General features: G+C 34.8%; 1 long non-coding RNA gene across 4 annotated transcripts in view; it reads right to left on the bottom strand.

Moving 5' to 3' along the window:
• Positions 1-263: 263 nt before the first annotated feature.
• LOC118143002 (uncharacterized) overlaps positions 264-22,542 on the bottom strand; it is an 81,975-nt gene continuing 59,696 nt past the window's right edge. For 2 of the 4 annotated variants that reach the window (XR_004727013.3, XR_004727011.3), the window contains 2 exons: positions 7,933-8,090; positions 5,270-7,744 (listed from right to left, as the gene is read on the bottom strand). This is a non-coding gene — a long non-coding RNA (uncharacterized LOC118143002). The other 2 variants (XR_004727012.3, XR_004727014.3) reach the window with 2 other exon arrangements.

The raw sequence follows: 22,542 nt of genomic DNA, 5'->3' as shown, positions 1-22,542 counted from the left end.
AGTACCGTCCATCTTTGCTCTTCCTGGAAGTAAATATTATAACTCATACTTTTCATCATATAATGGGAAAACAATTATATCAAAGTGATACATACGTTTATAATGTATACATATTAATGCATACAATTATGTTGATGTATATAATATAATATGTGATATATGTATATTTTCAATAAGGGCAATGCCTCTCTATATATAATTGAGTTACAGATTTTTTGATTTAGGAAATGCTCATGATGCATTAGGAACTAGGCTGAGAGACACCTGACAAAATAATACAAGTTCTTATTGTAGTAGAACTTAAAACTCTACTATAATATACAACCAACTCTAGACATAATTATAGTGCACCACAGTATGAAAGGAGTTATGTTTTCTTTCTTTAAAATTTCTTCCCAAAAAGGCTGGGTCATATTGAAAGGATTTTCTTCTAGAAAATTTTTCATTTTTAACATCTGATCATCAGTTTTAATTATTATATTCAAATGTGGTGTTAATATCTGGATTTGTTTGTCAAGTTTCAAGTTTTAAATTTTTATTTTCTTTTTGAGTGTATCATGTGGGTTATCTAAAAATAATTCCCCAGAAAGAAATCAATTACTTGCTTTGAAGGAGAACTTGAATATTTACTAAAAGACTTATAGAAACAGTTAGAGCAAGATAGTTTCAAAGCAGTTAATGGTGGTTACACATACTGGTTCATCATTTACATCATGAATGATGAGAATGCACTCTTGTTGGAATTTCTGTATCCTTATTGAAGTAGCAGGATTCATGATAAGGAAAGTGACAAAGAAAGCCACACAATGGTGTATGGAAGAAATAGACACGAAATATTTGAAAGCAGTTGTCACTATCTGTGAGAATACTGAAAAGCAACTGCCTTCTATACACTTACTTCCTACGTTTGAAAGAGATAACATACTACCACTAACTACTTAGTTATGAAAAAAAATATCCAATATATCACAAATAGATATTTTGCAGGGGCAGGGGTAGGGGGAAGGTAATCGGAGACACTTCTGTCACTACTAGACAAAACATGAAAAAATCAACATCTGGCATTTCAGAAAATCAGCAATTTAGGAAAAAGTCAAGCAGATACAAATGTAAATAATATCTAGGAATACTTTTAAATAAACTAATATTAAGGCATTTGCTATACATCTACTTTATTTGAATTGCTCCCTTCTTTTATATAGGTAAGTGAGTTCTTTCTCTCATTTTAATTCGCAGCATCATATCACCTTCTTGACTTTTTAAATGCCTCATCTTGTAATTATTTGGTTCCCAAGCACTGAAAGAGTATTAGCAGAGGGTTGACAATGTCACTGCAAAGTGTTTGAAAGTCATTCACATTTGTGGCATTTCAGATTAAGAGAAAAAAATTACAGCAAATTAACCCTCTTCACAAATCATGCAAACAGGAAATTTGTAGGTATATGCATATATATTCAATTGTTAAAAAGCATTCTTTTTTCTCTGGCCAGAAAAGAATTATGCTTTTAGTGAGTTCTCAGTTCACCTCATCTCACTTTTTTCTTTTCTCTTTTATTTTCACTCCTTTAAAAAATCCAAGGTACAATTTAATTCTGAATCACAATGGAATAAGTTAATGGAAATTATTTGAGAACAGATAACCAAATCCTTTTAAAAATAGTTAATACGAATGAAGAATATTCAAATACGCAACATGAATTTCTAAGAACAATATTATTTCCATCACGTATTATTTCACCTTTGAAACAGTGAGTGTCAAGGGAAGTTTTATCCGTCTTGGTCCTTTCTCTGTGCATGATTAATATGGTGACTTGAAAGATGATTTACTGGCTGACAAAATGTCGAGTTATATATTTACATTTCCTCAATATGAAAAACAGCTATCACACTTAGGGTTTTAGTTTTCAGTTTGTTAACCTGCTGTATTTCACACAAACATGTTTTAAATTACTCATTTGTGATAACATGCAGTGTGCCTTTAAGAACAAAATTTAATGGCTTTTAGCACAACTTCACCACCTAGATATTTAAAATACAGACTTATGTGTTAATCTGGAATATGGTCTGGTCTTTTATTCAATTATTTAAGGGCCAATTGCAACCCCATGTTAACAGTTTACTTCTTTCCAACAAACCCTAAAAGCATACTTATTTTGAATGAGTACATGGGAAAAGTGCATTAATGTCGAAAGTAATCATTAAACAGCCTCTATTCTATCTACAAGCTCAGCCTCATTATAAGTAAAGATAAACCAGTGCAACATAAAGAACATTTATTCCTTTTTAGTGGACTTTTAAGAGAGTTTCTCAAATTGTTGATGAATGTAATAAAATAAAATTAAATTAAAAGAAATGTCAAGAAGAAAACAAATTTAAAAATTAACAAAGCCCACAATAAATTTGCAATTATATGTCCATTAAAGGTTTTAAAGGGGGTTAATCTTGGCGAAAAGAAAAAAAAATCAACGCTATTGGAGCTTTAGCAGGAACCATTATTATCATTGCAAATTACTTAAACTATTAAGCTGAGAATAATTCAGAAATATCATTAGCAGTCAAATTACTGAAAAAAACTTGTTTTCTTTCCCCCTTTGTTTAATTTAAACTTAATGTCTGCTTATTCTCACACAAGCAGAAAATGCTGATAAATAATTCCAGAGCATGCCTAAACATCTCCCTTCACAGCTAGCTTCTAATTTGATCTCTGGAGACCCTTCTCGGTAGCTGAATAAAATATTTTCATTTATTCTAGGAGAGCCTCCACCACCATACGTTTCTAATCTTGAGCTGCTTGGTAATGCCTCTAGATGAGGTCCTCAGCAAATCATTAAACTTGTTCAATAACAACATTACAAAACACAGGAGACCTGCCGTTAGTGAAACAAAGAAGTTTTTCAAACAGGGAGGAAAAAAAATCTTTAATAAGCCAACTTCAGTTTCTAGGGCAAGTTTGAGAGATTATTTAACATTTGAAATTTTCTGGCAGTCGCAGTACAAGAAGACTTCAAATTCATGGTGTCAGAATGTCTCGCAAGGGCCATACTTTCAAGTTACAGAAACAGAGGCAGTGAGATTGCTTTGCTGATAGAATGCAGCAGCTGCCCAGGTCCCCAGCCCGTGTCCTGCACACAGTTTCAGAATGTGTGTGAGACCCCAGCTCTGGAAATATTCGAAACCTTGAACTATCAATTTGTTTGTTTTTAATAAAAATAAATGTTCCAGTGATCTGATACTGGAAATTACCCAAAGTGTCTGAATCTATCAAGATGAAATTTGATGAAAAGAAATAAAAAACTTGTTAATTTTTTTTGTTGGCTAAGAATTCATGGTAAGCACTGATAATTTATGCCATATAAGACACATTACCAATTAAAAAGACACGCTAGTGGAAGGAAGTGACTTTTTAATATATTAAGGTATCAGATTCCACATCAGGATGGAACCTGATTGCTGGGCAGGATTAGCCGCTGGGGGCGTCAAATAGGTTTAAATCCCAGGAGCAAGGGGGAGGAGAGACTCCTGTCTGGTGATAGCTCATCAGTCTTGTTGTGTTCCTGGATTATTGTGTTTTTATATTACAAAAAACTTACTCTGTAAAAAGTTTGTTGAGCTTGTTGTAAAGAATAAAGTGGAAATAAACAAAAGTATAGAGACAGTATTTTTTAAATACTTTAAAGATTTACTTTTTAAATACTTTTTAAAGATTTACTTTAACTTTTCCAACAAAATTTCTAAAATTATGAATTTTCTTTTAAAATAGTTCCTGCTTTGGAATAAAATGTATTTTATTTAACCTTCTTTTCATTTCATGTTCTTGTGATTTTCTCTGCTACCAGAGTGTTCTGTGCTCTTGAATGGCAGAGTTGATTACCTGGTCTCTCCATTCACCAGCTCTCATTAACTTCTTAACCTTTGGCTTCTTTTCTGTCTTTTTCCCTGACAGCTCCCTAACTTTCCTTCTTCATATGGAATAGAATTTCCAGAAGTTAACATGTATTAGAGGCAACGTGGAGCATAAAAAGAAGTCATCTATTTGAAGAATGATCAGTTCCTTTCACCATAGCAAAATTTGATTTAGGAAGCCAAGAGCAGCTAACTCTCTTCTTATGTATGTGTTCTGAGCTAGCCCGGCAAAGTCCCACATGGAGATATTGTTAGACCTAAAATAGAAGTTGCATTGACTGAGTGTTCAAAACAGCACACATTCATACTCAAAAAACAAGAGGCATATGCGAGTGGAAATCGAGAATTTTCACTTTACCTATAACAAAGCTCAATTAATTATAACTTTTTCTTTGCTCTTATAATTTTTAGCAGTATTAGGTTTGGTCACTATCTGAACATAGAAATTAGAAAAATGCTAACTATACAAGAAAAAAACATTTATATAACTAATTTATCCAACTAGCCTGGCTAACACTTTCAAAAATGCATTCTAATACAAAGGACTATGATTTTACATTCATTTAAGACTAAGAAAAGATATAATACTGCCCTAATGAATACTTGAATTGCAAAACCTTGCCTTCTTTATGATTGTTTTCTGGAAGTTCAATTCTAAGCCAGAAAATGCCCACAGTTTCATTCACATTATATATAACATTTTTCTTTTTTTCCTGTTGGTTGAGGTGTTTTCATGTACTTTGAATAAAAAAATCATGAGGAATCATTTGCAGAAAAGAAAAAAACACACTAATTAAAGGAAAGTCTGTGTATCACTGGGGTGAGAGGAAGTACAAGCTGTTCCCAGGGCTGCAATATGCATAGAGACAAGAAGCCTGGAGCCTTGGGAGTTGTAATCTAGGTTACGGATTAGGGATCTAGGGTTTGGAGTCACCGTGCCTAGGTTTACACATAAATCTAGAGGATAATAACTGCTTGACCTTGAGCAAGTTACTTAATCTCCCTTTATCTTAGTTTTCTCACCCAGAAAATGGTGAAAGTTGTGCTTAATCTAGGTTGTGTGAATTAATTGAAGAAAAACACAAAAATATTTCTACAGTACTAAAAACCCTATAAGCATAAAATAATGGCTCAGTATTTTCAGTATTATTTTTACCACTATTATGGTATGAAGACCAAGGTGGCAGGACTAGATGGAGTCCATTTGTGATTGTGTAATTGATTTCTGTTTCACATAGCATCACAAAAATATTTTGTCCTTTGCCTACCTGCGTCTTCCAGTCATGCATCAACAAAATCGGGTGACAAATAACTTCATCTTCTTTGACTAGATATCATCGTCTATAAAGACTATTGCAGCTGAGAAGGAAAAAATACTTAGTTTTTAGGAGCATCTGCACTGGGATCAGACTGCGGCCAATGTGAATTTCAGCTCCACTCCTTACCAGGCAGCATGGCATAGTGGCTAGACACTTAGACTCTTACTCTACTGCCTGATAGATATGCCCCTGTAAACTGAAAATCATAATACCTATCTCATAACTCTGCTACAAAGGTTAAATTAGTATTTGTAAAGAGATTAGAACAGCTTCAAGTGCACAGTAGAGTTAGGTATTTGTTTCAGGAAAGTCTTTCCCAGTATGATATTGAGCCTCTCTGAATCTGTTTCCTTGCAAGTAAGATCAAAATATAATTCCTCCCTCAAGGGTTATTGAGAGGATTAAATGAAATAATACACATATAATACCTGACATATAGCAAGGGCTAACTACTAATACTCCTAATTCTTTAACATGATTTTCTACCACTCCTCAAGACAAATGCTGTGAAGGTAATCTCTTAAGACATTCCTATGTTAAAGGTCTATTAATTTCAATAAATATCTTCTTTTCTCTTCCCTATGGCATATCATCCTTGCAGGCCCAGCTTCACTTTCATTTCCTTCAGGTCTACACTAACATACCAACCTATCTCTTCCATAACATGCTGTCCAAAGGGCTTCACCTAACTTACTGGTATTGATCAATATTGACTCCTACTTAAGCAGTGGTACAATGGAAAGCACATAAGCTGCATCATCAGAAGACCTAAGCTTCAAGTCATCATGTACTAGATGAACCACTCAGTTAGGAATGATACTTCGTCTCTCTAAAGCTCCATTTCTTCAAACAAAAAAATCTACGTTCTGTGTAATTTATATTCAATCCAATATATTTTGTCTCGGGTCTTAGCAGATTGGTTTCGAAAAGATGTAAGCAATATCCCAAGAAAGCCCAAATCAATGGGTGGGAATAGTTAAGTCAAACGTTGAAGTATGTCAAACTTGGAATAATGCCATATGTTTTGTAGCTGTGAGTTTACAAATTGTTTAAAAGAAACATTTAATCCTCTTTTGCCAGATGGAAAAGTGTGGCCCTGGAAGCTTAAAAACCTCTAGACGATCACTCCAGCGATCACTGCTTATTGCTAATTTTACTTCACCTGGACACTTCCCTTCAGGCAGCAAGAAGCCCAAAGTGTAAATGAAGAGAGAAGCAGAGTCTCCTCATTTTTCCTGGGGCCATCACAGGGAATGAGGTGGGAATTAAATTTATTCTAGCATGAGCTAAGTCAATGCTTTTTGTTCTAAGTTTCTACATTCACGTGTCATGCCTATCTCAAGTAGTTGAAGACACACATTGATTAATTGCACCCCAGAGGACAGCTCTGGACATCATAAACTAGGACTATTTCTTTTTCCTTAATGTTACCTTTCAACTCCTTCTGACCACTCTTGAAGTGTTCACCAGCCTTACTCCTCTATTATGAAACTGAGATTTTATTTTTCTATATTTCTGCTAGCATTCTTATTCATTAATCTCTAAAGCATGATGATAATGTAGTCAAAAATATCTTTACAGTTTTCTCCCTGGTTTCACTGTTGGACGTGGAGATCTTTGCCCTCCCTCGTTCACTCCATAGTGCCCGATTCTCAAGACGTTGTCTACAGTAAGATTGGACCATACTGTGTTGCAAAGTATCACCTAGTTTACATAACAGCAACAACAACTTATTTTTTCTTCAGTAATATATTACTTTTAATGTCATCTGTGATATTAATAATATTGCTGAATGGAAATAAGAGTGATCATCTGCTACAATGAAAGCAAACCAAAGCTACTTCTTTTCCTTTTTTTTTTTTAACTGTAGTGATAATATTCTTTCTTGTAGATATTTTTATGTCTCTTTTTAGTTCTGGTGCTTACAGACACATTTCTGTTAGACTTCAGATATTTAAAATGTTAAAACCACATTTCCCTCAGCTTGTCCAACATAATTTTAGAAAAACCGGGAGCATTTTCGTTTATGTGAGATATGTCAGAGCCTTTGTTATGATAATGCTCATTGTGAGTCTTCTCACACTGTTCAGCATACATTGTTTCATCATTTACTATTGTTTCTCTTTTTTCCTCCAGTAGCATTACATGGACCCAATGGCCCAGGAAACATGCTCTGGGAAATATTTTAAATGTAGAAAAACATAATTGTTTCCATTAAGATTAACTTTTAGCAAAAAATAGGCTCCATTAAAATTAAAGTTGATAGAAAAAGTAGTAGTAATAAATCTTGTTTGTCTATTCAATATTCAATAAGCACATACTATATATTATTGTTAGATCTAATTATCTTTGCTCTGAAATTCAGAAAAATTAAGTAAATTGTTTAAGGTCAATTAAATTAGTGATGCTGAAATGTGAAGCCAGGTTTCTGTCTCATACACTTCAGAGGTTTTCCCTGTGTCTGAAACTCGTAGCTGCTCAATTCATTTTTCTCCAAATATTTGGGAAGATCATTCGATAAACTGTAGATGAAAGTAGAGACATAGGATATAAACTTAAGGTCATCATTAAAACAAGTACAAGCTTGGGGATGGCAAGGGCAGCCTGAACAAAAGTTTTCTTACATAGAAAGAAATCATGAGATAGAGAGAGTGGGCAAGCAAGAGAGAGAGAAGAAAAAGAGATTCTGTTGATTTTTCAAGCTTGTTACCTGAGTTAGAGATTCTGTCATTTATTTTCCTTGGAAGAAGCAGAAGATTCTTCTGACTCAATTGTCTGGGAGATCAGTGTGATTTTTAACTCTTGAGATCTCAGTATGGAGGGCAGTAAAAGATTTCTAGCCTTGGTTCAGAATATTCTCTAATTTGCCTATACAAAGAAAAAATAATAAATGGTTACATTAATAATTAAATAATAAATACATAAATAAGGACAAAGTAATCCTGTAATGTCTGTATTTATTAGCCAACTTATATTTTCCCTCATTGGCACTTTACTTCCTCTTTAAACAATGATTTTAGCTGTTACATAATCTTTTAAATAACATTTTAGCATAAAACATTATCTGTGAGTTTTTCTTTAGTTCCTGAACTATTATGAATAATTATCCATATGGCATCTGTCAGGACCCCAGACAAAGTCAACAATACCTTCTAAATGGCACTAGAATGCAAGCTCTCTTAACCACCTTTATAAACCCACTCTGACAGCTCTGTAAATCAAACTAAGTCATGTTCACAAGCACGGTGGCAGGCTGAATTCTGAGATGATCCCCAAGATTCTAACCCCCGACATACATGTCCTATATATTTTTTTCCCTTTCTGTATGAGTGGAACTGTGACTACAATGGATTTCACTCCAGTGACTACGTTGTGATGTAAGACAAAAGTGAAGTGATTTTGCAGATGTAATTGAGGCCCCATATGAGTGTTGACTTTTAGTTAATCAAAAGAGAGATTATTCTGGGGAAGACTGACCTAATCAGTTGCACCCTTAAAAGAAACTGGGCCTTCCTGATGGGAGAGATTCTCCTGCTGGCTTTGCAGAAGCAAGGAGCCATGTCGTGAATCACTTGTGGAGGCAGCCCAGTAGCGAAGGGTTGAGTATCGTGTTTAGGAGCTGAGAGCAATGCTTGGTGACAGACACCAGGAAAACCGTGAACTCAGTCTCACAGCCACAAGAAAACAAATTCTGCTGACACGCAATGAGCTTTGAATCAGATCTTTTATTTGTGGAGACTCCAGAAGAGAATGTCTTGATTTTGGCTTCATAGGACCCTGAGCAGAAGATCCAGCTAAGTCGTACCAGACTGCTGACTAGTGAAGCCTGTGAGATAATAATTATATGCTGATCTAACCTGCTTAATGTGCGGTAATTTGTTACATGGCAATAGAAAACTAATACAGCTACAAACACTGGTGGCTAGACCACATGCTAGTAAATTCATACCATTGGGTTCCCTCCAATTGAGTTGTGTGAATGGAGAAGATTAGTTACAATTGTTTCCAAAGCTGTTTATGCATTTTTTACTTTGTTATATAAATCAAAGAAACATGAAAGCATAAATCAGAGAATAGTTGTTTCTATGAAAAACATAGACTATTTCAAACAAAATTTTGATTTTAGTGAAAACTACAGTAAGTAAAATTTTGGGTAAAAACTTTATTTGAGGTAGAATTTAGGTTAAAAACTTTCTGTCATGTCAATTATAGATGAGTCAGCTGTAAAGATTAGGATGGGAGAAAAATTCCCCAAATCTAGAAGGAATCTATACTGAAATTTACTCTCATGTACCTTACATTCTTCTTTGCAGTCTAATGATATAGATATACATATACAGATATAGATACAGATGTGTCTATATGTATATAAAGACATATCTTTTTATGTTTCCTCATTTCAATTTTATTTTATTAGCTATGTGGGTTAAGGGAGATTCAGTTTTTTTAAAAGCAATTTCACTTTTTATAGAAATACAAGTTAAGACAGATGTTTTGTGTTTGAAACTAGAGTTCTAGGTTCAAGACATGCTCAGCCTCCCAAGTCTGGATAATCCATTTCAGCATATCTGTACAGTGGTGAGTTGTATAGCATTTGTTATTAATACATTAATATATTAAGAAATTTTTAATATATTAAGAAAAATTTATATTAATTATAAGTAATATATTAATACATTAATAAATTTTAATTAATATATTAAGACATTTTTAAAGTTTCAGGCTATTTTATATATTAAATGCCATGTACAAAATAACATCATCCTTCTCTTCCTCTCTCTACAACTCCTGCTCCTCCACTCTTCCATTCCCTCCTCCTCCTTCTTTGCGTTCAGTTATGCTCTCCTTAGTAGGAAAGAAAAAGTTACTGCTTGGATATAACTCAAATGCCCATTTTAATTTTACCAAAAAGACTCTATTAAGTATAAGAATTTATCAGTCATGGTCAGTAAGTAGGAGCAGAAATATATGTGTGTATACCTGTATCTCTATATAACCGCCTCTAGCATTCAGTGTAATGTGTGGACAACTAATTCTATCCTGCATAAAATGACACAAACACATTTACCCACAAATCCTTGGTTATATTTACATACCTTTGTCTATTCTTAATTTGAGAATTTCTTCAAATCCTGGGTACAACCATAATTAGGAAAGACAAAAGAAAATTATAGAATGACAGTAAACATTAATTTTTAGAACTTTATAGAACACTTATAATGAGTGAAACACTTTCCATTACAGTGGTTCTCAAAGTATGGGCTGTGGACTGGCAACATGCAAACACCTGGGAAGTTGTTGGAAATGCAAAAATTGGGGTCCCACTTTTCACCAAATGAATCAGATACTCTGACGGTAAGGCCGTAAAATCTGCACTGTAACAACCTCTCTAGATAATTCTGATGCACCTCGAAACTTAAGAACAGCTGCATTAATTAATCCTCAAATTACTCTATATGTTCAGTGTTATTATTAACTGCATCTTACAGATGAAGACAAGTCTGTCAATGTCCAATCAGGGAAACAGGAATCTGCATGTACTGGAAAAAGAATGAATTTAATATAGGAAATTAATTACCTAAATAATAAGAGAACTAAGAACCATCTTCAAGTCTGGAGATACAAATGGAAAGAGAATACCTTTGTCTGGCTCTGGAGCCATCTTGCAGAAAGCAGAACCACAGTGAGTCCACCCTGGGCATGATCAATGAGAAAGTCGCTATCCAGGGAAGAATGTGCCAGAGGGTCTACACAAGACAGGGAGGAAAGGAGAGAAATATCATCTTCTTTCCCTTTCATTCTGTCCTCTAGTTTGCTACAGTTTCTTCCACTGGCTGCAATTACCCAGAAAATAGAAAAGAGGAGCCTAAAAGAAATGTAGTTTTCCGCAATAGAAAAGCAGATTAAGAGAAGAGTAGGAAATGAATCTGAGAACAAATAGGCAAATGTTCACACAAATAGTTAATTTCATCTTCCAAAGTAAGTAGATGATAGAGCTGGCAGAAGGTAAGTAAGAAGGAAGCTTACTTGCAAAATTCCAGCTCTCTGTCACCCACAATAAAAACAGAAAATATTACACATTCAGCAATAACTGAAACATTACAGAAAAATTTATGGAAAGAATATTTTACACAACTCAAATATTGAGATCTAGCTGGCATCTAGAGACACACAATCAATAGTTCATGCTAGTTAAATCCTGCATTTTAGATGTCCTTTACGGTCAAGTCAGTCAACCTGGCCTGTTTACAAAGAGGCAGGTTAGAGAGAATTCCCATGTGGCTGTCGCAGAAATAGAAAATGATCAGATCCTAAGCTGGTGTATGGCATAAGATGATAATCAGGGACATGGTCTCCAAGACTGACATTTTGTACACTGTGATTGATGTCTATAGAATCATTTGTGGGTATTAATTCAGGTGTGTGTGTGAGTGTGTGTGTGTGTGTGCGTGTGTGTGTTGCGCTGTTAGCACACCTTTTAATTTTTAAGCTAATTGCCTTGCTCTTCCTGAATTACTTTGTAAAGAGTAACTACCTGAGACCTTGTTGTAGCAGTTTGGTCCTGGAAGAGAATTGTTTTTGTGTACCATTTAAAATAAACCTGGCTTGTTGAGCTGTTGTTTTTACCCATCTCTCTCTAGCTCCCTTTCAATTTAGAAAGAACTCTCAGAGGTAAACCACAGGAAGGCTAACACAGGAAACTTCCCTGAGGTCAAAGTTAGTAGCCATGCCAAGTTGAGGACTCCAGGCATATGACAGCTCGTTGGGAGTTAAGTTTTACAGTGCCTGCCAAATGGGAATTTGAGATAAGCAAGGCGAACATTGGGCTTCTTGTAACATTTTTTTGCGAAGGTGAAAAATGAAGACTCTTCTAATTAGCAAAAATGGTTTGTAACAACGGTTTGAATTCCAAATCCTGTGGTTGGTAAAGCATACATATGGAAGTATAGTTAAGTTTAGTTGCCAAAATTTACAATCCATTTCCTCTCTGCAATATTTGAATCCATATGGGTATTAGGGAGACCCAATTATTGTCAAAGTGCCTTCCATATTTATAGGACAAGATAGTTAAGCTTGGGCGTCTTTTTAAGATGTGTTCAGGTTTAGTTTCGAAATCCATAATCCACTTAGATAAGGCAGAATACTAATAGGTGACTGCCTTGAAGTGATTTTTTTTCTTTCTTAAAATATGGTAAAAATTACGTTTTAGAGTATTTTAAAGCAACTTGAGAATATAAATTTTAGGTACTCCAGAAAAGGCAAATTTTTATATTATTGTTAAATTTGGGCAATACTTTGATCAAAAAGAAAGACATAATCCAGAAAATAAAGATCTGCCTTTTTGACTCTGGTATAATAAACACAACATGTAGATTTGTGTAAGAATGTAGCAATACTAATTACATGTATGAATATCTTTATTGGTGAAGGTTTAAACTGTGAATCTAAATTGAATTAGAGTAAAATTATGTGATTTTATACATAAAAAGTGATGTGAACCATAGTAACATCTTGGAAAAAATAGTATAAACATATCATAATTGACTTACCATATTCTGTGATATAGAATACATTTTTAGTTTGCAGTGTTTCAATATTACGTATTATTTTCAAAAAGAAAAGACACTTCACAGTAAGTGAATATTACTATAGTCATTTTATATGGTTTTTGCGTTAATATTGGTAAATATAACACGTAAATCTATCTGTATTGATTTGTCTTTGCTTTTGAAACATTTCAGTCATTGTGAATTTATAATAGCCTTCATAATTTTGAATAAGCAAAAATTGTTTGCATACACTTTAAATTTCAGTTAGAATTTTACATTTGTTACATTTGTAGAGATTTGTGTTTTCTTAGTAATAACTGTTAGTGATCTGACTGCAAAGGAAGACGTAAACAATTATGAATGTATGAGTTTGTTAAAATCTCATTGGCTGCTTTCAGTATACCACAGTGAGCATCAGCTGCGTCAGCCTCATCTACATAGTTAAATTTGGGGTATCAGACAACCCTCAATAACTCTTACTCAAATTTTCACAATTACCTCTTTTAGCCCATTCAGAATCATATTATTTGGGGCCAATTCAGAGTTTTGTGAACTCATTGCTCAATTTGAAATTTATATTGAATGGTAAACTCATACTGAGAGTCAAATATATGGAGTCCAAATGATAGATTATTCCAAGAATTCAGGCTGTAATGAAAGGTCTGATTGAAGGCAATGGAAGTAAGAAAGAGAGGGGATAAGACGGTAAGGATTGAGCTGTTCTTTGGTAAAAGGTTGGATGTGTATTGGGGAGGAAGATATGAAGGCAGAAAGAAGAACATTTTTTAGGATGCGGTAGATTTAAGCATCTTCCTAGGAAAAGGGAAAGAATTAAGTACTGGATAAAAACAAAGAAACAAAACCAAACAGACTTCAGTATAAATACTAAGCTATCATTATCTGGGTTAGAAGTTGTAACTTCCTGCCCCAATCTGCTCACTTACCAATATTTTTCCACCCTACAATAAAATAGGGCTTTTCAGGTCAAATTTTCTATTAGGCCAGAATTTAAGAGCATTGTCCAGTAAAATTTAAATCTGGCATATTTGTTTCAGGAAGAAATGAAAAACTGACTATAATTGTCTGGAATTTTAAAATTCAAGATTCACCAATTTAGTACATCTGCTTCATATGCTGTTTTGGAGACTGATAATGACCAACTTCCTATAAAAACAAAATCAGATTAATTAGCTGTTGTTTCTACCCCTCTTCCTCCCTTTCTCCTTTCTTTTTTTTTCTTTCCTTCTTCTAGCCCTTCTTTTCTTCTGTACTCACTTTTTCCCTCCTTTCACCATATAAGAAATTTGGAATGTAATATTCTTCTTTCACCTTCCATTTGACATGCAAATAGCATCATATTCTAAAGTGGATGAACAAATGATGGTCCAGATTAATTGAAGGTTTATTTCCCCAGCAAGCAGTGCTTAGCAATGTGTACTTATGAAGACATAACGAATCGCAGAACACAAAACAACAACAATAATAATAGCAGAAAAGTAATAATAAAAATACAAAGGGGTAATCAAATTGAACTTTCCATTTAATTCAAGCCTGCAATTGTGACACTGTAATTGCTTCAGTGCACTGCTATATGTGACCCATTTTTTGTGTACTTTTGCTTTATTTAGACTTTATTTCTATTAGTAAATGTAAAACTACTCAGAGAATATGAGCTTAGGGTAAAGTCAGTGCTCACTTTTGATCCACTGACCCCTGTATGAAAATATGGCTGCAAATAAAACATTGCATTTGATATTAAGAAATTAATATATACAAAATGTAAATAAGTATGATGTTTTTACAATGGTAATTACTCGACTGAAGTAATTTCCTAAAACATTTAAAACTTATCAAGTTTTTATCAAGTTTTTTCAGGGAGTGAAATTTTGGCTCATGCAAAATACCCTATTCACATGAGGTAGTCATGTAGTGAAGTGAAGAAACAAAACCGAAAACCAATGTGGCATTTCAGTCCGGATATTTGTTTGTTTTGTTACCCATCAAACTTTTAACCCAAAATAACCTTGGGTTAAAAATTCATGTCACATGTTCTAGAAAATAAAACTTTAAATGATTTTATATTGTGTGTTCCTTAATGTGTGTGTGCGTGCATATGTGTGTGATACCAACTTGCTGTTTTTTTTAAACAAAACAACTTTCTAGTTTGTTTCTCTATCCATGGCTATATAACTATACCTGAACAACTTATAAGAACAAGTTTATAGGCTTGCTCATTTTTTAATTTGTTTATTTTAGTCAGGATATTTGCTGAAGTAAAATTTCACAGAAAACAAAATGTTACTTTACACGTACATTTCACTTTTTTAAAGTCAAGTCATCGCTTTAATGAAGGAGATATTATACCAAGTTAAATCTGTCCATTTTCACATTTGTCTTTGCTCTGTTTTAGGATCAATGAAGAATTATAAATGAAATAATTCACACTAGTGTAATTAATAATTTTTTTCTACCATAGCTATAATGAAAAAGGATTTTAAAATTTTCCCCATATTTGGTGTTTCAAATAGAAATTTAGCACATCTTTCCTAGCTATTTAGTTTTAAATATTGTGCAAATTATATAAGTTAATATGGGCAATACATATAAAATTTAACTGTTATTTAAATGTTCTTATAATACTAGTTTATAAATGACTTATAACATTTCCTTTTACTTTTATTATTACAGAAATATTTAAGTAATAGTTTTATAAAATATTTTTTCTTAGTCAATTCTTATTGAACATGTTTATTAAACTATGTTTTGCAGATTTGAACATCGACAATTCTGATATTCATCGCTGAGTATATAAAAGGAAGATAGTAAATTAAATGTGTATTTTTCTTATTTCAATGTCTGTTTCTTTAAACAGGTTGCTCCATTTTTTCTATGAACAGCTCATATTCATGTCTGATTTGAAATCCATTGTGTTCCTGCTGCCCTTTTGTTCATCCAAAGACTACCAATAATTTAAAATTCAGCTCAAGCACCACCTGAACTTCCTTTCCTATTATTGAGCTTACATGTTTTTCCCCATATCTTTGAACTTTCATTGCAGTTATTATTTCTAAGTTATTTTGCTTCTCAAAATGTATTACCATAAGGAGTAATAATAATTGCCATAGTGTATTCAGGAGCTGATATGGGACAACAATGAATCTAGTTTCTCCCCTAACTAATTCTGAAGTATATAAAACATCGCTCCAAGGTAAGAATTATTTTTCTTTGTTTAAGAGATGAGGAAACTAAGTTTCAGAGAGTTATTTGCCAAATTCAACAATTAAGGAATGTTGGAACCAGTACTCAACACTAGGTCTAGGTCCGAAACTCATGTTTTTATCATCAAAACATAAAATAGCATGTATGTTTCAACTCATATAGATGGTAAGGTACTGAAGTCCAGAAACCAAGTTTTCATTAAAAATAAATTAACTTGCTGGAACAATGCTGTGCATGTTTTAAGTCTCACTAAATGAACAGACTTAGTTAATTCTATAATTTGGTATAATGTTATTTATTATTAATAGAAATGTACTCAAGACGAAGAAGTAACATATCAGTTTATGGATTTCTCCTCTTAGTTCAAAGACAACTAATTTGAGGGTAACTGGTCAGATTCATGTTTCACATTTTCCTTTGTGTTTTCCAAAGTTTGGTGATGTATCATTGAACACTTCATTATTAGCACTCACGGGGAAAAGCTCAGGTAAAAATAGTGGCAAACACATATCAACTAATTTACATTTGTAGTCTATTTTAGATACGTTTACACAAATCAGTATATGTTCTGGTGACTTACATTACAAAGTAAGGCTGAATCAAATATGACAAAATTAAGAGCATAGGAAAACCTCCCTCGTTTTTTATTTTGATCTTTAGCAATCCCAGGCATGATGCAAATCAAAAGTTCTCTTTGTTATTTGCCTGCAGTACCAGTATGGTGGCTTCATGTCATTTCTTCCTGTGACAGAGAATGGCTAAGCATTATCGAGAGACTAGTGCTCCCACTATCTGTGCCTGCGTCTTCTGTCTTGGCACTTTATCCAATCAAGTTTCATACAGGTGGGACCAATTGACTATTTCCAGTCAATGGGATGTAACTAAATGTGATAAATGCCACTTCCGGTTCTGGTCCCAACAATCTCCTTCAAGTTCTTTACACTCTTCTTTCCTTGCTTTTAGGATTTAGTGAAGGTTGGATCCACTAGATAGAAGATAATAGGGCCCTGGAAGCACGCACCCTCCCAGCCCTCAACCTGCATTCACTGTCCACTATGAAGAGAGCAATTAAAAAATCAAAATCAAACCCTTAGTAGTCCTAGTTTAATGAAAATTAGGATGTATGTTGTCATAGCTGGCATCCCCCGACTCATGAAAACTAAATGCAAACTTGTAGTAAATTGGATTTATAGGTCATCAACAAATAAGTAAAGAGCATATTTTAGATATTAATTTCCAATAGAATTGATATTTATTACAAGTAGATCAATGTTTACCACCTAGTTAAATGATGACTATATATTTTACTAATTTTTAAAGGTAAATATTAATTTGATTTTAATTAAAAGGAATTGGACCAAGTAATAATGAAAGCACTGTCCAACTTATTATTTCCACTTCATCCACGTAACAAACATTGCTCAACATCTACTATGTGCTGGACCTGTATTTAGGCTATGAAGGTACGTCAGGGAGCCACATAGGTGACCATCCCTACCCTCATGAGGTTTCCCTTCCAGTGGAAAAAGACAGGCCATAAACATCTAACATAAAAATGAGTTAGTTACATATTAGAAGCGATAAAGTATGATAGGGAAAAGTGAAACAAGGGAAACGGGATTAAAAGTGTGAGGGTGTGGTGGGGGAAGGGGATGCATTTTGAATGGAGGTGGTGGTGGGGGTTGTGCTGAGAAGGTGATATTTGAGTAAGACATGAGGACAGAACATTTAGGCAGAGAAAACACGCCATAAAAATTCCCAAAGATAGGAATCTTTTGGATTCCTAAAAGAGGGTGTGAGTGGAAAATAACATTAGAGGCTGTACTAGGGCTGCCATAACAAAGCCCCACAAAGTGGTAAACAACAGAAATTGATTTTCTCTTAGCTCTGAAGGCTGGAAGTTCAAGATTAAGATGTTAGCAGGGTTGGTGTCTTCCGAGGCTTCTGTCCATGGCTTACAGATGGCCGCCTTCCCACTGTGTCCTCACACGGTCCCACCAGGTCTGTGCTGTCTGGTTCCTAATCTCCTCTCCTCACAGGGACACCAGCCAGATTAGATTAGGGTCTGCCTTAGCCCCATGGTAACTTAATTACCTCTTTAAAGGCCTTACCTCCGAAGAGAGTGACATTCTGAAGTACTGGGGAAGAGGACTTTAATATATGAATTTTAGGGAGACACAATTCAGTCCTTAACAAAAAGACATTGTGTCCGAGCTCATACAGGTCTTTGAGAAATTGGGTTTTTACTCACTGGAATAAAGTGGAAGCCACTGGAGGCTTTGATCAGAGAATGGCATAACCTGATATGTCTTAATAGCAGTACATGTAGGCAGCAGGGAAAGCAACAGTGGCATATGTTAAGAAGCTATTCAGGTAGTCCAAGCAAGAGATGAGGCAGTCCAGGCTCACATGTAAACTGCTCAGTAGTTGTTATACCTTAACTAAGTAATGGAAAGCAATTTCATCAAATCAAGAATCTTAACATTTCGGGGAGAGCAGAATGATGCATGTATTTTACAGATGGGAAAACTGAGACTGGGAAAAATACACTTACCTAAGGTTTCACAACTTAAAGGTAGAGCGATTTTTAAGTCAGTGTTCATTTCATTATCCCTTCTATCAGTCTCAAATTCAACTTAAAGCAAATTTTATGTTCAAGAATGTCTGACTTTTTCACCAAACATTCCTGACTTATTCATTCCCTTCAGGTCTCAATTCAAAGACATTTTTAGAAGCCTTCTCTGACTACCCTACAGGAAACAGCAGCCAACTCTTTCATCCCTCCCTGCATACCCCTTTCTTTGTTGTACTTTTTTCCATATTGTTGATATCATATAGTTTTATTGGTTTATTTTCTGAATATATTCTTTAGAATATAAACTCTACAAGATCAAGCACATTTTCAGTTTTTATTATTTATATACAAAATAATGTATTTGCTGATTATAATTATATATGTATATCAATATATGTATGTATATTGTATATATATGTATATTACATAGGTATATATCTATATATTATATATGTATATTACATAGGTATATATATATATTATATATGTATATATGTGTGTATATATGTATATTTTATATACATATGTATATACACTTTATATACATATGTATACATATTTTCTATACATATATACACACACACACACACTAGTTTGGTAGTGTCTCCCATGTTTAATGGTTCTCTTATGAAAGACAGATTTTAGGGGAAGGTATGCATTATATTTGCATTTTTGGAATAGTGTTTTGGCTTTCAAATGTTTCCAGGGACATTTTTAACACAATTATTTGGCTGGCAGCTTCCCTGTTTTTGGAAACACACTCTTTCCTCTCCTTCTCTCTGACCCCCAACCTCTTTTGGAAGCTGCTATCACCTCCCACCCAAGTCCAACCATTTGGTTCAACAAAATTAGCCACATCCTCTCATGATTCTGATCCCCTAGTTCATTGGTCCAGGAGTGACAGACTCAAACTAAATCAGTCAGAGTCTTTCCAGTGTTTTAAGACTAGAAAAGAGAGAAGTTTTTTGTTTTTATTTTATTATTGTTACTTTGTTGTTGTTGTTTTGTTTTGTTTTTTGAAATGGAGTTTCACTCTTGTTCCCCAGGCTGGAGTGCAATGGCGCCATCTTGGCTCACCGCAACCTCCACCTCCAGGGTTCAAGCGATTCTCTTGCCTCAGCTTCCCACGTAGCTGAGATTACAGGCGCCCACCACATGCCCGGCTAATTTTGTTTTTTTAGTAGAGACAAGGTTTCTCCATGTTGGTTGGGTTGGTCTCAAACTCCCAACCTCAGGTGATCCGCCCACCTTGGCCTCCCAAAGTGCTGAGATCACAGACTTCAGCCACTGTGCCCAGCCTTGTTTTTTCATTTTCTTTCCTGAATGATAAACACAAACACTATTGGCAGAAAAGACGGCCTGAGTTAAGAAAGAATAAGACCGATAGAGACTGATATGTAAGAGGTCTTGGCAGAATTCAATTTCTTGACTTCAGCTGTATCCATGTCCTTTCTGCACGTGAGTTGTTCTACCTATTCTTGTATTCTGGACTAACAAAGTTTCCTCTTGCCAACTTAGTTTGCTTTGGGTTTTTATTATTAGCAAATACATAATTTCAGAATAACATATCCATACAAAATATTTACCAATGACATTACAATTCCTTGCTAATAGAATTTCAGCATTCTTATGATATTTACTAAGAATATAAAAAATACATATAAAAGAAAATCATCTACAGTTAAAAAAATTTTAACTGTTGAAGCTTCTAGAAATGAAACGGTCTTTATCATAGCACAGGGAAACAAACGATCCTTAAGGAATGGGCCATCACCACCTGTGTGCTCCGGGTGAGGATCAGGCACTTGTCACCATGGCCTGTAACACACATTTGAAGAAAGTTCCTAAAGAAGGGCTCAATTGGTAGAGATATAACCTTTTTATGAATCTGACCTTTGAAACCAGCATAGTGGGCAATAACCATTAACAGATCAAATATGAGAAATGTCAGGTGTGGAATAAGCTCTGACAGAAAATATTTCATCAGCCTAAGCCCTCGAACAAGCACTGACAGGACCTCGGAGGCCATTCTGCAAGCACCTTCTCCCTTACATGCAGTGATAAGGATGATGGGTTGCTTCTTTTAGCACTGTCCTCCTTAGCTAAATGTTCAGCTAAAAGGAGATCAAATCGACTCAAGTGTACCATAATTCTGAGAAAATTACCATTGTGAGGTGACCCAATTTTTTCATTATTGCCACAGAGAGGGAGTCCTCATAGAGAAATAAACCTAATATCTCTAAGTACTTGCATCTGCGTTTTTCTAGGCTACGTGTCGTACATAACGGTTTTGCTTCTTTTTCTTTCTTTTTGCCAGAGACATCTTCAGCCAAGTTTCCCAAGTATCTACTTTTCCAATTCTTGAGTACATCTCACAACTTCCGTTTAAGATCACTGTGAAGCTTATAAACAAAAGGCAGATAAAAATATATGCACAGAGTTACTCTTCTAACACTTTTTGCTCACCGTATTTTGACTTACTGTTGCTTCTTTTGATGCAACTGTCAATTAAGCAGTCTGGTTATGAAATAATATTAATATGCCTACTAACACAAATTTTAACTGTGGCATTATACTTGTATAGATCTTTGTTATTGTCATCATAATTCCCCCTACACAGGTTTATTGCCTGACTCACAGCTGGACCTGCTAAAGATCTGATTGCTGCTGAAATGAGAAATGCCGTTAGTGATACATTCATGAATGTCTCTAATACGAACCTTGTTGTGGGAGGAAAACTCACTGCATATTGCTGTCTGTGGCAGTGATCCCTGAGCTCTTTTAGTAAACAATCCATCAGCATCCACGGATAGGAAGGGAACATAAATTGCATGCATCATCTAGCATGCAATAAACACTAACAAGTAATAATAGGAAGAGTTGAAGTGCAGGTTTGTAACTGGGGGGAAATAAGAATGGGTACTAAAAGGGAAGGAAACATTTGAGTTTTCTTTGTAATAGCTACTTCTGTCTCTCTTCTTACTTATGAAGTTTTATTTCCTTTGCACTCTTGTACTTTCATCCTGATGACATGGCTATTATTTTATAGCAGTTTCAAGCAGTTAATTAATGAACTGCACACAAGTGACATGACACCACCTTGCCCAATTATCTCTAGTATCTATTTTTACAGTACAAAGCACTGCTGCTTTGTGAATTGTCTCGTTCGCAAATTGGCTCAGGAGGCAGTTACTTTAATAGCCAAAACAATGCAACAGTAGTGCCACACTGGTGACACAGAGTAATTGTAAATCACCATGTGAGATCTCATAAAACTCACTATAAAAGCCTGGTGATATCATGTAATAAAATTGCTCTTTTCTACTGAGTTAAGCAGCTATCGCTCAATTTACCATGTAATCTCATGAGCCTAAGTCTCATTAGCTCATTCTGTATGGGATGTGGCATCAGGGTTTGGTGACCACATAGAACCAAAGAATCACTGACAGTTTTCTCTCTTTTTTTTTTCCCTTGGTATGTTCTGTAAAAAAGAGAAAACTATAGTGTCAGATTGTTATATTTCGATTTTCTTTTTCAAGCTGCTTTATCTTCACAGTGTTTCTTCTCTAATCCAACTGTCTTTCCTCTCTGGTCACCAGACAGCGTTCTTGGCCTTTGAACACACTCATCCACGATCTTTGGCTGCTCAATTTGCATGTCCATGTAACTACATCGATTTTCTTTTCAAGTTTGTCACAGCAGTCTTTGTTTAATTAAAAATCATCTCAGCTGGGTACAGCAGCTCACGCAGGCCTGTAATCTCGGTGCTTAGTGAGGCCAAGGCGGGTGGATCCCTTGAGCTGAGGAGTTTGAGACCAGCCCGGGCAACAAGGGGAGACCCTGTCTACAGAAAAGAAAAAAAAAAAGCGGGACATAGTGGCACATGCCTGTGGTCCCAGCTACTTAGGAGGCTGAAGTCCCAGGATTGGTTGAGCCCAGGAGGTCAAGGCTTCAGTGAGCTATGATTGTGCTACTG

The sequence above is a fragment of the Callithrix jacchus genome, chromosome 7 (genome assembly GCF_049354715.1).
Source record: "Callithrix jacchus isolate 240 chromosome 7, calJac240_pri, whole genome shotgun sequence".
In the NCBI taxonomy this organism is placed as follows: Eukaryota; Metazoa; Chordata; class Mammalia; order Primates; family Cebidae; genus Callithrix; species Callithrix jacchus.
This window is presented reverse-complemented; position numbering and strand designations above follow the sequence as displayed.